The sequence below is a fragment of the Macrotis lagotis genome, chromosome 1, assembly GCF_037893015.1.
Source record: "Macrotis lagotis isolate mMagLag1 chromosome 1, bilby.v1.9.chrom.fasta, whole genome shotgun sequence".
NCBI classification, from domain to species: domain Eukaryota; kingdom Metazoa; phylum Chordata; class Mammalia; order Peramelemorphia; family Peramelidae; genus Macrotis; species Macrotis lagotis.
This window is the reverse complement of record NC_133658.1, coordinates 752,817,954-752,829,465: the sequence shown is the minus strand read 5'-3', so window position 1 is coordinate 752,829,465 and position 11,512 is coordinate 752,817,954. Positions and strand designations below refer to the sequence as shown.

At 34.8% G+C, this 11,512-nt stretch overlaps 1 pseudogene; it reads left to right on the top strand.

The window, feature by feature from the left end:
• Window positions 1-340: 340 nt before the first annotated feature.
• On the top strand, window positions 341-1,141 carry LOC141506572 (thioredoxin reductase-like selenoprotein T; annotated as a pseudogene).
• The last annotated feature ends 10,371 nt before the right edge of the window (window positions 1,142-11,512 follow it).

Genomic DNA, 11,512 nt, shown 5'->3' with positions numbered 1-11,512 from the left:
GAGCAACTAACAGAAGGAAGAAGGGGCAAAGAGAAAGGGGAAAGAAAGGGAAGGGGTATCAGATACAAGGGGGGGGATATACCAGAGCTGATGATATTCAGAAGCAAAATACTCGGAAATATGGATAAAGGGGAAAAAAGGAAAAATATAAACAGAGGCCAGATGGCATGGAGAACAATAAAGAATTAGTAATTATAACATTGATTGTGAATGGGAAGAACTCTCCCAAAATAACGTGAGTAGCAGACTAGATTAAAAACCAGAATCCAGCAGTGTCAGTCTAGTGGCGCCACAGCGGCTGCGGGACCATGTGGCTCCGGGACCATGTGGCTCCGGGACCATGTGGCTCCCACTGCCTCTCTTGGAGGTGGCACTACTGGGCGAGGCCTCGGCCTACGTGGGTGGTGGGCCGGGTGGTGGCTCAGGATGCAGTACACCACGGGGGCCGCTGCTCAAGTTCCAGATCTATGTTTCCTGAGGCTATCGGCGGGTGTTTGAGGAGTACATGTGGGTTATTAGCCAGCAGTACCCAGACATCCACATAGAAGGAGAGAATTACCTCCCTCAACCAATATATAGACACATAGCATCTTTCCTGTCAGTCTTCAAACTAGTATTAATAGGCTTAATAATTGTTGGCAAGGATCCTTTTGCTTTCTTTGGCATGCAGGCTCCTAGCATATGGCAATGGGGCCAAGAAAATAAGGTCTATGCATATATGATGGTTTTCTTCCTAAGTAACATGATTGAGAACCAATGTATGTAAACAGGTGCATTTGAAATAACCTAAATGATGTACCAGTATGGTCAAAGCTGGAATCTGGTCACCTTCCATCCATGCAGCAGCTTGTTCAAATTCTTGACAACGAAATGAAGCTCAATGTGCATATGGATTCAATACCACATCATTGATCATAGCCCCACCTTTCAGCCCTAAAAACTCTTTTGCATTAATGGATTTTTGCAAGAGTAGCGTGGTTCGTGCCAATGAAGGCCTGTACTGAAGACAACACACTGTTAGTACAGACCAGATGCTTTATTTGCAGCCTCGTTGAACTTCTTGGAAAACTTCAGTGCAAGACAGTCTTTCAGTGTTGGCATGATTTGGAATACTGCACATTCATGGAGTGCAATAATACTGTATAGTTATATTTTTTTAAGGGTTAATTCAGCCAGTTAATTGTTTTAAAATGCAGGCATTACTACTTGTAACTTTATTTCTTAGTCACGTTGGGATGTCCGTTAACATCTGTTGTGATTTTATATGAATTTATGTTTTTGTGGAGTTTAAAATGAATATTTGGGAAAATAGCTGACATTCCCAAGTACTTTACAAAAGTCTGTCAAACATCTCTAATTTGGTTATGTCCTGTTTGTATGGTTTTCCAAATATTACAAATTGTGAACAGTGCATTATATTAAGATTATGGGGAAACATACATATATATATATATATATATATATATATATATATATATATATATATATCCTGAGTACAATATCATTTTTGTGATTGCAAGAGAACTACTAAAAGACTAACCGCTTTTTAAATCCTATTGTCTAGCTCAAGTTTCTTGCCTTGACCAGTCTAATGAATTGATTAACTGGGCCTTTATGCTTACCCTAAATATAAAACTAAGCAAATTTAAGTTAAATTAAATTTTTCATTTCCTGTGAAAAAACAGAATCCTACAATATGCTGCTTACAAGAAACTCATTTGAAGTAGCAAGATGCATACAGAGTAAAGGTAAAAAATTGGAACAAAACATATTTTGCTTCAACTGAAGTAAAAAAATCAGGGGTAACAATCCTTATACCAGACAAAGCAGCTGCAAAAAATAGATCTCATTAAAAGATATAAGGAAGGAAACTATATCATCATAAAAGGTACCATAGACAATGAAGTAATTTTAATACTAAATATGTTTGCACCAAGTTGTATAGCATTCAAATTTTTAGAGGAAAAGTTAAATGAGTTACAGAAAGACATAGACAGCAAAATTCTACTGGTGGGAGACCTCAACCTCCTGCTCTCAGATTTAGATAAATCTAACCATAAATTAAACAAGAAGGAAGTTAAGGAGGAAAAATAGAATGTTAGAAAACGTAAACATGACAGACCTTTGGAGAAAGTAGATTAGGGATAGAAAGGAATATACTCTTTTTTCTATAGTACATTACACTTACACAAAAATTGACCATGTACTAGGGCATAAAAAAAAGTAATACTCAAATGATGCAAAAAGGCAGAAACAGTGAATACATCTTAGAGCATAATGCAATAAAAATCACATGCAATAATGGGCCTGGGAGAGATAGACCTAAAACTAATTGGAACCTAAAACACTTCATTTTAAAGCATGAGTAGATAGAACAACAAATCATAGAAAAATTAAGGATTTCATGATAGATAATGACAATAATGAGACAACATGCTAAAACTTAATGGGATACAGCGAAGGCCATTGTCAGGGGATATATATCTTTAAATGCTTATATGAATAAATTGGAGAAAGAGGAAATCAATGCACTAAACATGCAACTTAACATTAGAGAAAGAACAAATTAAATACCCCCAATTAAATAAAAAATTAGAAATTCCAAAATTAAAGGAGAATTAATAAAATTGAAAGCAAGAAAATTATCAAATTAATAAATAAAACAAAGAGTTGGTTTTATAAAATTGAAAAAACTCTGGTTAATTTGATTTAAAAAAAAAGAAAGCAGAAAACCAAGTTACCAGTATTCTAAATGAAAAAGGTGAACTCACCACCAATGAAGATGAAATTAATGTAACAATGTAGAATTATTTTGCTCAACTGAATGCTAATAAATTTGATAATCTAAATGAAATGGATGAACACTTACAGGTTAAATGAAGAGGAAATTAAATACCTAAATAAGCTAATCTAAGAAAAAGAAATTCAACAAGCCACTTCCTAAGGAAAAAAATCTCCAGGTTCAGACAGATTCAGAAGTGAATTCTATCAAACATATAAGGAATAATTAGTCCCAATTCTAAATAAAGTCTTTGGTAAAATATGTGAGGAAGGAACTCTGCCTAATTCTCTCTATGACATCGTTATGGTGCTAATACCTAAACTGGGAGAGTCAAAACAGAGAAAGAAAACCAGAGGCCTCTCTCCCCAGTGAATATAGATGCAAAAATCTTAAATAAAATCTTAGCAAAGTGATTACAGCAAATTATCACTAGGATAATGCACTATGACCAAGCAGGATTTATCCCAGGAATGAAGGATTGGTTCAATATTAGCAAAACTGTTAGTATAATTAATTATATCAATAACAAACCTATCAGAAATCATATGATTATATCAATAGATGTGCAAAAAGCCTTTGACAAAATACAACACATATTCCTACTAAAAACTCTAGAGAGCCTAGGAATCAATGGATTGTTCCTTAGAATGATAAGCACTATGTATCTGAAACCATCAACAAACATTATATGCAATGGGGATAAGCTAGAGGCATTCCCAATAAGATCAGGGGTGAAACAAGGATGCCCGTTATCACCATTATTATTCAATATTGTGTTAGAAATGTTAGCTTCAGCAATAAGAGAAAAAAAAAGAAGTTGAAGGAATTAGAATTGGGAAGGAAGAAATAAAACTCCCTCTTTGCAGATGACATGATAGTATATTTAGAGAATCCTAAAAAATCATCTAAAACTACTACAAACAATTAACAACTCTAGCAAAATTGCAGGATATGAAATAAACCCTCATAAATCCTCAACATTTTTATATATAACTAGCAAGATACAGCAGCAAGAGCTAGAAAGAGAAATCCTATTCATAACAACTTCAGATAATAGAAAATACTTGGGAGTCTACCTGCCAAGGCAGACTCAGAAACTTTTTGAAAACAATTATAAAACACTTCTCTCACAAATAAAAGTCAGATTTGGATGAATATCAACTGCTCATGGATAGGCCAAGCTAATATAATAAAAATGACAATTCTACCTAAATTAAATTACTTATTTAGTGTCCTACCAATCAAAATTCCCAAAAATTACTTTAATGAGCTAGAAAAAATTGTAAGTAAATTCATATGGAAAAATAAAAAGTCAAGAATTTCCAGGAATTTAATGAAAAAAGTGGAAAAAATGTTGCTTAGACCTACCAGATCCAAAATTTTATTATAAAGCATCAGTCATCAAAACTGTATTGGATCGGTACTGGATAAGAAACAGAGTGGTGGATCAGTGGAATAGACTAGGTGCAATAGTAGGAAATGATTATAGTAATCTGTTGTTTGACAAACCCAAAGAGTCCAGCTTTTGGGATAAAAACTCTCTCTTCAATAAAAACTGTTGGGAAAATTGGAAGTTACTATGGCAGAAACTTGGATTAGACCAACACCTCACACCCTATACCAAGATAAGATCAAAATGCATACAGAATTTAGACATAAAAGACAATATTATAAACAAACTAAGTGATCAATGAATTGTTTACCTCTCAGATCTATGGAAAGGAAAGCAGTTTATGACCAAGGAAGAGATGGCGAACATTATTGAAAACAAAGTAGATAATTCTGATTACATTAAATTAAAAAGCTTTTGCACAGACCAAATCATTCTAACCAAGATAAAAGAAATGTAGTAAATTGGGAAACAGTTTTTTCCAACCAGCATTTCTAACAAAGACTCATTTCTAAAATATACAGAGAACTGAGTCAAATTTATTTATTTTTTTAGCCATTTCCCAATTGACAAATGCTTAAAAGATATGCAGAGGCAATTTATAGATGAGGAAATTAAAACAATCCATAGTCGTATTAAAAATTGCTCTAAATCATGACTCATTAGAGAAATGCAAATTAAAGAATTTCTGAGGTACCACCTCATACCTCTCAGGCTGGCCAATATGAACAGATAGGACAATGATCAATATTGGAAGGAATGTGGGAAATCTGGGACTCTAATGTTGGTGGAGCTGTGAACTCATCCAAACTTCCAGGATAGCAATTTGGAATTATGCCCAAAGGGCAATAAAAATGTGGATTCCCTTTGATCCAGCAATACCACTACTGGGTATATACCCTGAAGGATCATGAAAAAGGGTAAAAACATCACTTATACAAAAATATTCATAGCAGCTCTATTTGTGATGGAGAAGAATTGGATATTGAGTGAATGTCCATAAATTGCTGAATGGCTGAATAAATTGTGGCATATGTACATTATGGAATACTATTGTTCTATTTAAAACCAGGAGGGATGGGAATTCAGAGAAGCCTGGAGGGATTTGCATGAACTATTACTGAAGTGAGAAGAGCAGAATCAGAAGAAAATTGTTTGCCATACCAGCAACATGGGGTCGATAATCAATCTTAATGGACTTTCTCATTTCATAAATGCAACAAGCAAGGACAATTTTGGAATATCTGTGATGGAGAATACCATCTGTATCCAGAGAAAGAATTATGGCATTTGACCAAAGACCAAAGACTATTACCTTTAATTTTTAAAAAAGTTATCTTATTATGTAGGTATTATGTATTGCTATCTCTCATATTTTATTTTATTTTTCCTTAAGGATATGATTTCTTCCTCAATACATTCAATTTAAATCAATGTATAGCATGGCTTACAGACTGCTTCTGTGGGGAGGGTGGGAAGATGGAAGTGAGATTAGGGGAAAGATTGTAAAATTAAAAAGTAATTAAATAATTTTTTTTTTAAAAAGACAATTCCACAAGCTTCACAGACCTGTATCCTGGTCAGAAAGATCTGATTTGAGACTGAGCTCTGTAACTATTTCTCTAATCAGCAGTAAGTCACTTCCCCCTGACAAATCCTCAATTTTCTCACATGTAAAATAAATTAATAGATCTAGATCACAGATTTCCAACTTTCTGGAGTATTATTTTTAATAAAAGTAATTTACTGGGGCGGCTAGGTGGCGCAGTGTATAGAGCACTGGCCTTGGAGTCAGGAGTATCTGGGTTCAAATCCAACCTCAGACACTTAATAATTACCTTGCCGTGTGGCCTTGGGCAAGCCACTTAACCGCATTACCTTGAAAAATCTAAAAAAAAAAGTAATTTTCTGAAACTCCTACAAAATAATTGGGGCAGGTAGATGATAGCATGAAGAGGAACAAATTTAGTAAAACCTGAGATAAATAAAACTTCAGACACTTGCTATCCATGTAACACTTCAAGTCTACCTCAATATCTTATCTTTAAAATTACAATAATAATTACAACTACCTCCTAGGGTTATTTTGAAGTATTAAATGAATGTATATGTATAAAACTTTGTAAAGCTTAAAGCACTATAGAAATTCTAGCCTTTATCTTTAGTTATATTATTACTATTTGGGTGGCAAAATGGATAGAGTACTGAGACTGACATCAAAATGACTCATTTTCCTGAGTTCACATCTTGTCTCAGACACTAACTGTATGACCCTGGGCAAGTCACTCAACCCTGGTTGCCTCAGTTTCCACATCTTTAAAATGAACTGGAGAAGGAAATAGTAAACCACTCCAGTAACTCTGCCACAAAACCCCCAAATGAGGTCATAAAAAAACAGATATGAATGAAAAAATGAATGAACTTAAATTATTACTACTCATTGACTGAAAACAATGAATGATAAAAATATGCTATGAACAATGTGATATTTTTAAATGTTTCTTTTTTGGTAATCACAACAGAATCTCTATGCTTTTAAAAAAATGATAGACTATATATGGGCCAGGAGTAGTATTAAATTAATGTTCAAAAGGTATGTTTGCTTATTTGGGGATTTGAATTTCAGTTCCAGCATGTTGGGCAAAATTCTTCTGCTCATTTCCAAGGATCCAAGACTCTCAGATTGGGAAACCATGATCCAGTTAAATGAGAATCCCTGGAGATCACTACTCTAAAAATGACCACTAAATTCCTTCCAAATATGGGAGGATAGCTAATCTCTGTCATTTAGAGCATCTGTGAGCAAGTCAAGTTTCTTGAAAGGCAGGGAAAATTTTGTTTTTGTCTTTTCATCATACAGTTCCCATTCCCCAGAGATCTCAATCAACTAGTTAAATATCAATTATTTTCTGGGTAGTGTATGAAATACTTGGAATACAAAAAAAAAGGCAAAAAGTCTTATCATTGAACAGTTTACAATCTAATGGGGGAGACAATATGCAAACAAATATATGCAAAACAAAGCTGCATAGAGGATAAAAGGTAAATAATTAATAGACAGAAGGCACTAGAATTAAGAGCAATTGGGAAGGCATCTAGGGTGCCAGCTCTGGAGTTAGTTTCCTCATCTGTAAAATGAGCTGGACAAGAAAATGGCAAACCACTCCAATCTCTGCCACGAAAACCCCAATTGGGGTCAATAAGAGTTACACATGACTGAAAATGACTGAGGAACAACAATTTAACTTATTTTTAATTCATTCAATAAACATTGAGCACTTACACACATTAAAGTATAGCTAAAGTGAGAAGACATAACACGTAACTTTAATAAATCAAATTATATAGTAAGAGAAATTTAAAAAGTGAAAAACAAAGCAATATTGGAGATTCGGGAGGGTAGGTGTGGATTCAAAGAGGTTTCCTGGTGGAGGTTGCATTTAAGTTGGACTTCAAAGGATGAGTATGAATTCATCAAGAAAAAAATCATTCCTGGAACAGGCAAAAAACAAAATAAATACCAAGGTGGCAGAGAATTCATGGATTTGGAGGAAGAAAGAAAAATAATTCCATTTGATAAGAGCACGGAGAATCAATATAAGTTCTGTAAGTTAGCATTGCACCAAATGGTAAAGAGATTTAATTCTAAGCTTTGGAATTTGAATATTCCAAGACAGACAATAAGAATTGAATATTTGAAACCAGAAGAACAAAAAGCCCATACACTGAAATCATAATCAATTAAACATTTATTAAGTGCCTATTGTTTTCTGACAGTCTACTAGGAGATGGCCTGTTCTTTGTAAGGAGCAGAGAGAGGACTAATTTGGCGCAATCTCAGAATATTGGAGGTGAAATAATGAACAATAAAAATAGAAAACTTGGTTAAGTTCAGGTTGTGAAGGGCTTTAAAAGCTAGAGAGAAGAGTTTATATGATAACCTAGAGGCAAAAAGGGACCACTGTAGTTTATTGAGTAGGGGAGAAATAGGATTAATTTAGTGCTTAAAGAAATCACTTGAGCAGCTGTGTGGGGAGGATGGATTGGAATGGAAAGAGACTTGAAGGAGGAAGATCAATTAGAAAGCTGTTACAATAATGTAGGTAGAGTAATAAAGATTTAAATGACATACAATAGAAAGGTGTTGGATAAAAGACATGGTAATTAAAAAGGAAAAGATTTGGCAATTGATTAGATTTTGGAGGTGGCAATGGTTAGGAAGACTATTGGGAATAAAGTAACAGCAATAATGCTGAAATTCTTCATCTAAGACACTAGAAAGGTGATGATGCCTTCATTAGAGTGAGGTAGGTCTAGAAATGGGAAAGGATAAAAAGTTTTTCCCCCTTCATTTTCTCTCCCTGTTTGTACCAGAGGTAACACAGGGTGAAGTATGAAATAATTCCAAAAGAATTTGATGGAAGCATGAAAGATAGAGTGGAAGGGGGAGGAAAAGGAAAGAAGAGACCCTCTTAGGATATCCCATCAGTCAGGTATTGTTCATCACTCTTATCAGTTGTATCTATCTCTGTGTGACCCCATTTGGGGTTTTCTTGGCAGAAATACTGAAGTGGTTTGCCATGTCCTTTTCCAGATGAAGAAACTGAAGGAAGAAGGGTCAAGTGACTGACCCAAGGTCACAAGTAGCAAGTGTCTGAGCATATAATTTAACTCTGAAGCTCAGTCTTCCCCTCTCCAGATGGAGCACTCTATTCACCGTACTACCTGGCTGCTGTAGTCAGGTAAATGATTAGTAATAAGGTACCTGCATTGGGTTTTTTGGCTATAGGGATAGAGGGGAAAGGATGACTATTAGTCATCTTATGGAAGTGGAACTGACAAGAACATAAATCTGCCAAACAAATACATCCTTTCCTCAAGCAGGGCCAAGGAGAATTAGTCTAAGACCTCTTGAACCTGTTTGCCCTTCAAATAACCATGCATTTTCAACAACTTTTCAACTAGCCTATGTAAATTCTTGTATCCTTCTTCCAGAATTTATAGAGAAATCCTTTTAAGTTTTCTGGTACTATGCCAGAAAAATAGCCTGTTGGGTGACATTGAGGGTTACTTGAATTTTGGTGTCTGGCCAAGAACTGAATGGATATGATGCCTTATTTAGAAAGGAAACAAAATCATCAACCCATCTTCCCCCTTCCACCGCAGGAGTTTGATTTGCATTTGGAGTCTTGGCTCACTTTTCCTTCCATCTGGGTTAGTTCTTCTAGATCTATCGCACCTGAATTCCTCCAACTCCTTTTGGAACTTCAGCCAAGTCACTAGACTCCACTGAATGTTAATCAGGCCACCTGGAGAATGGGACACTGAACTTTACCTCCCTGACTAGTAGTGGAGGATGGTGGCTTGTCCTGTGCTGAATTGAGAAATGAATTGTAACCTTGTTACAGTATTAGTGTGTGTGAGTGTTTTGGGGTGGTTAGGAATTATAAATCAATTAAGCTGCTACAATAACATTATGATCGGCAAATAGAAAGGTCAGCCTAACAGGGGAATGGGTTCCCTAGTCCTGCCATCCTAATGGCCTTAGATGAGTGACTTACCCTCTTCACGCCTAAATTATACCAGTTCCAACCAGTGCCTATAGTTCTACAGCAACTATTAAGTACTTTGATTTCCTCAGGAAGAAGAGATGGAAGATGAAGTGCTACATTATTCATAGGAACCATTTATGGAAATTCTCAATTCAGTCTGCAAATTTACATCCTAGGCAACCTCTTTCCAAAAACAGAAAGTCCAGGTTGCTAAGTGAACAACCAAAAGGTCTTGTTCTGGGGCAACTTTCAGTTAAGTAGAATGTAGACTTAGAAGAGTCATTCTATCTATAACAGCTAAGCTAGAGTTTAGGAGAAATTTGGTTAGACATAATAGCAAAACAGGAGACATTGGCAGCAAAGATAGGTGAGGGTGAGAGATCATGGATATTATCATAAGGTTAGATCATAAGGAACCTTGGAAAGGAAAAGACCAAGAAACAATGATTAAGGGTCAAATATTTCCTTGAATCTTCACTAGGTTATTTCTATTTTTATTTTTCGATATTGAACTTGAAGCAAGCAGAGGTAGTGACTTGTCCTGGGTCAAAAGCTAGTGAAGTGTCTGAGGGGATATAAACTCAGATTTTTCACTGAGTCATATAATACCTTAGTCATCATTTAATATATAAACCCTTGTATTTTATAAATAATGAAACTGGGGATTAAATAGGTCAAGTAAATGAGATTTTTTTAATTTGATAGCTACAGTTGTCCAGCATTTAAGATAGATGCATTTATTTTTTAAAAAATCTCTTATTATTCCCTCTCTGCTCCCACTGCCTCACACTCACATGTCAGGCAATGAACTCCTTGAGAGCAAGGATAATGTTTTTACCTTTCTTTGTATTTTAATTGCTATGATAAATGCTTAATAAATATTTGTGGTTTAAAAAACTTAGAACAGTATATAAATATTAGTTATTTCATTATTATTATTATCTCCAATGGATTCCTTAAAGTAGGTATTCCTCAGGGGATTATCTTCCATTCTCTTTTTTCATTTGATATTTTGGAAATGTCATTAATAACAATGGCTTTAATTTCCAACTCTACACAGACCACTATAAAAACTAGATTTTCAGTGGTGACCTCTCTTCTGAATTTCAGATATATATATATATATATGGATGGTAAAAGAGTATTTATATATATATGTATATATATATACTCTCTAAATTATTATCCAACAGGAGCCCACGTACCCAAATTTAAAGTCGTTTACTTTTTTCCAACCTATAAACAATCTCTCTTGCCTTCTTCCCTCGATTTGTACTCATACATGCAAACTGAACATTGAGCACAGTGTTTAGCAATAGTAAATGCTTATAAATATAAGAAAATAAATATTTGTTGACTGACCCATGACTTTACCTAATCATAAGCACAATTCTATATCTACTTCAATTTTTATGGGCAGAATGAGGAGGAGGAAGAAACCCAGGCCTCATTACTTGTTTAGGCACCACTCAGAAGTCTGGCTGTTGGATAATTGTGAAAAAGATTTGTATGTTTCCTATAGATCATTCAAGTGTAACAATAACAACCATCTTCTTGCTTCATCTCCCTCCTTTTTCTGGATAAACCATTTTAATCACATTCTCTCCTTCACCCTTGAATCTTTAGATACCTTAGATACCTTAGATACCTGCAGTTCCCATGAAGTTAACCATCAACTCAACTCCTAATTTCAAGTGCTACTGAAAGAAATCATGAAATTGTACTATGGGTTTATTACAAATTTTTGTTATCAAACTTCAGTTGTACCTTCACTGACACACAGTAATC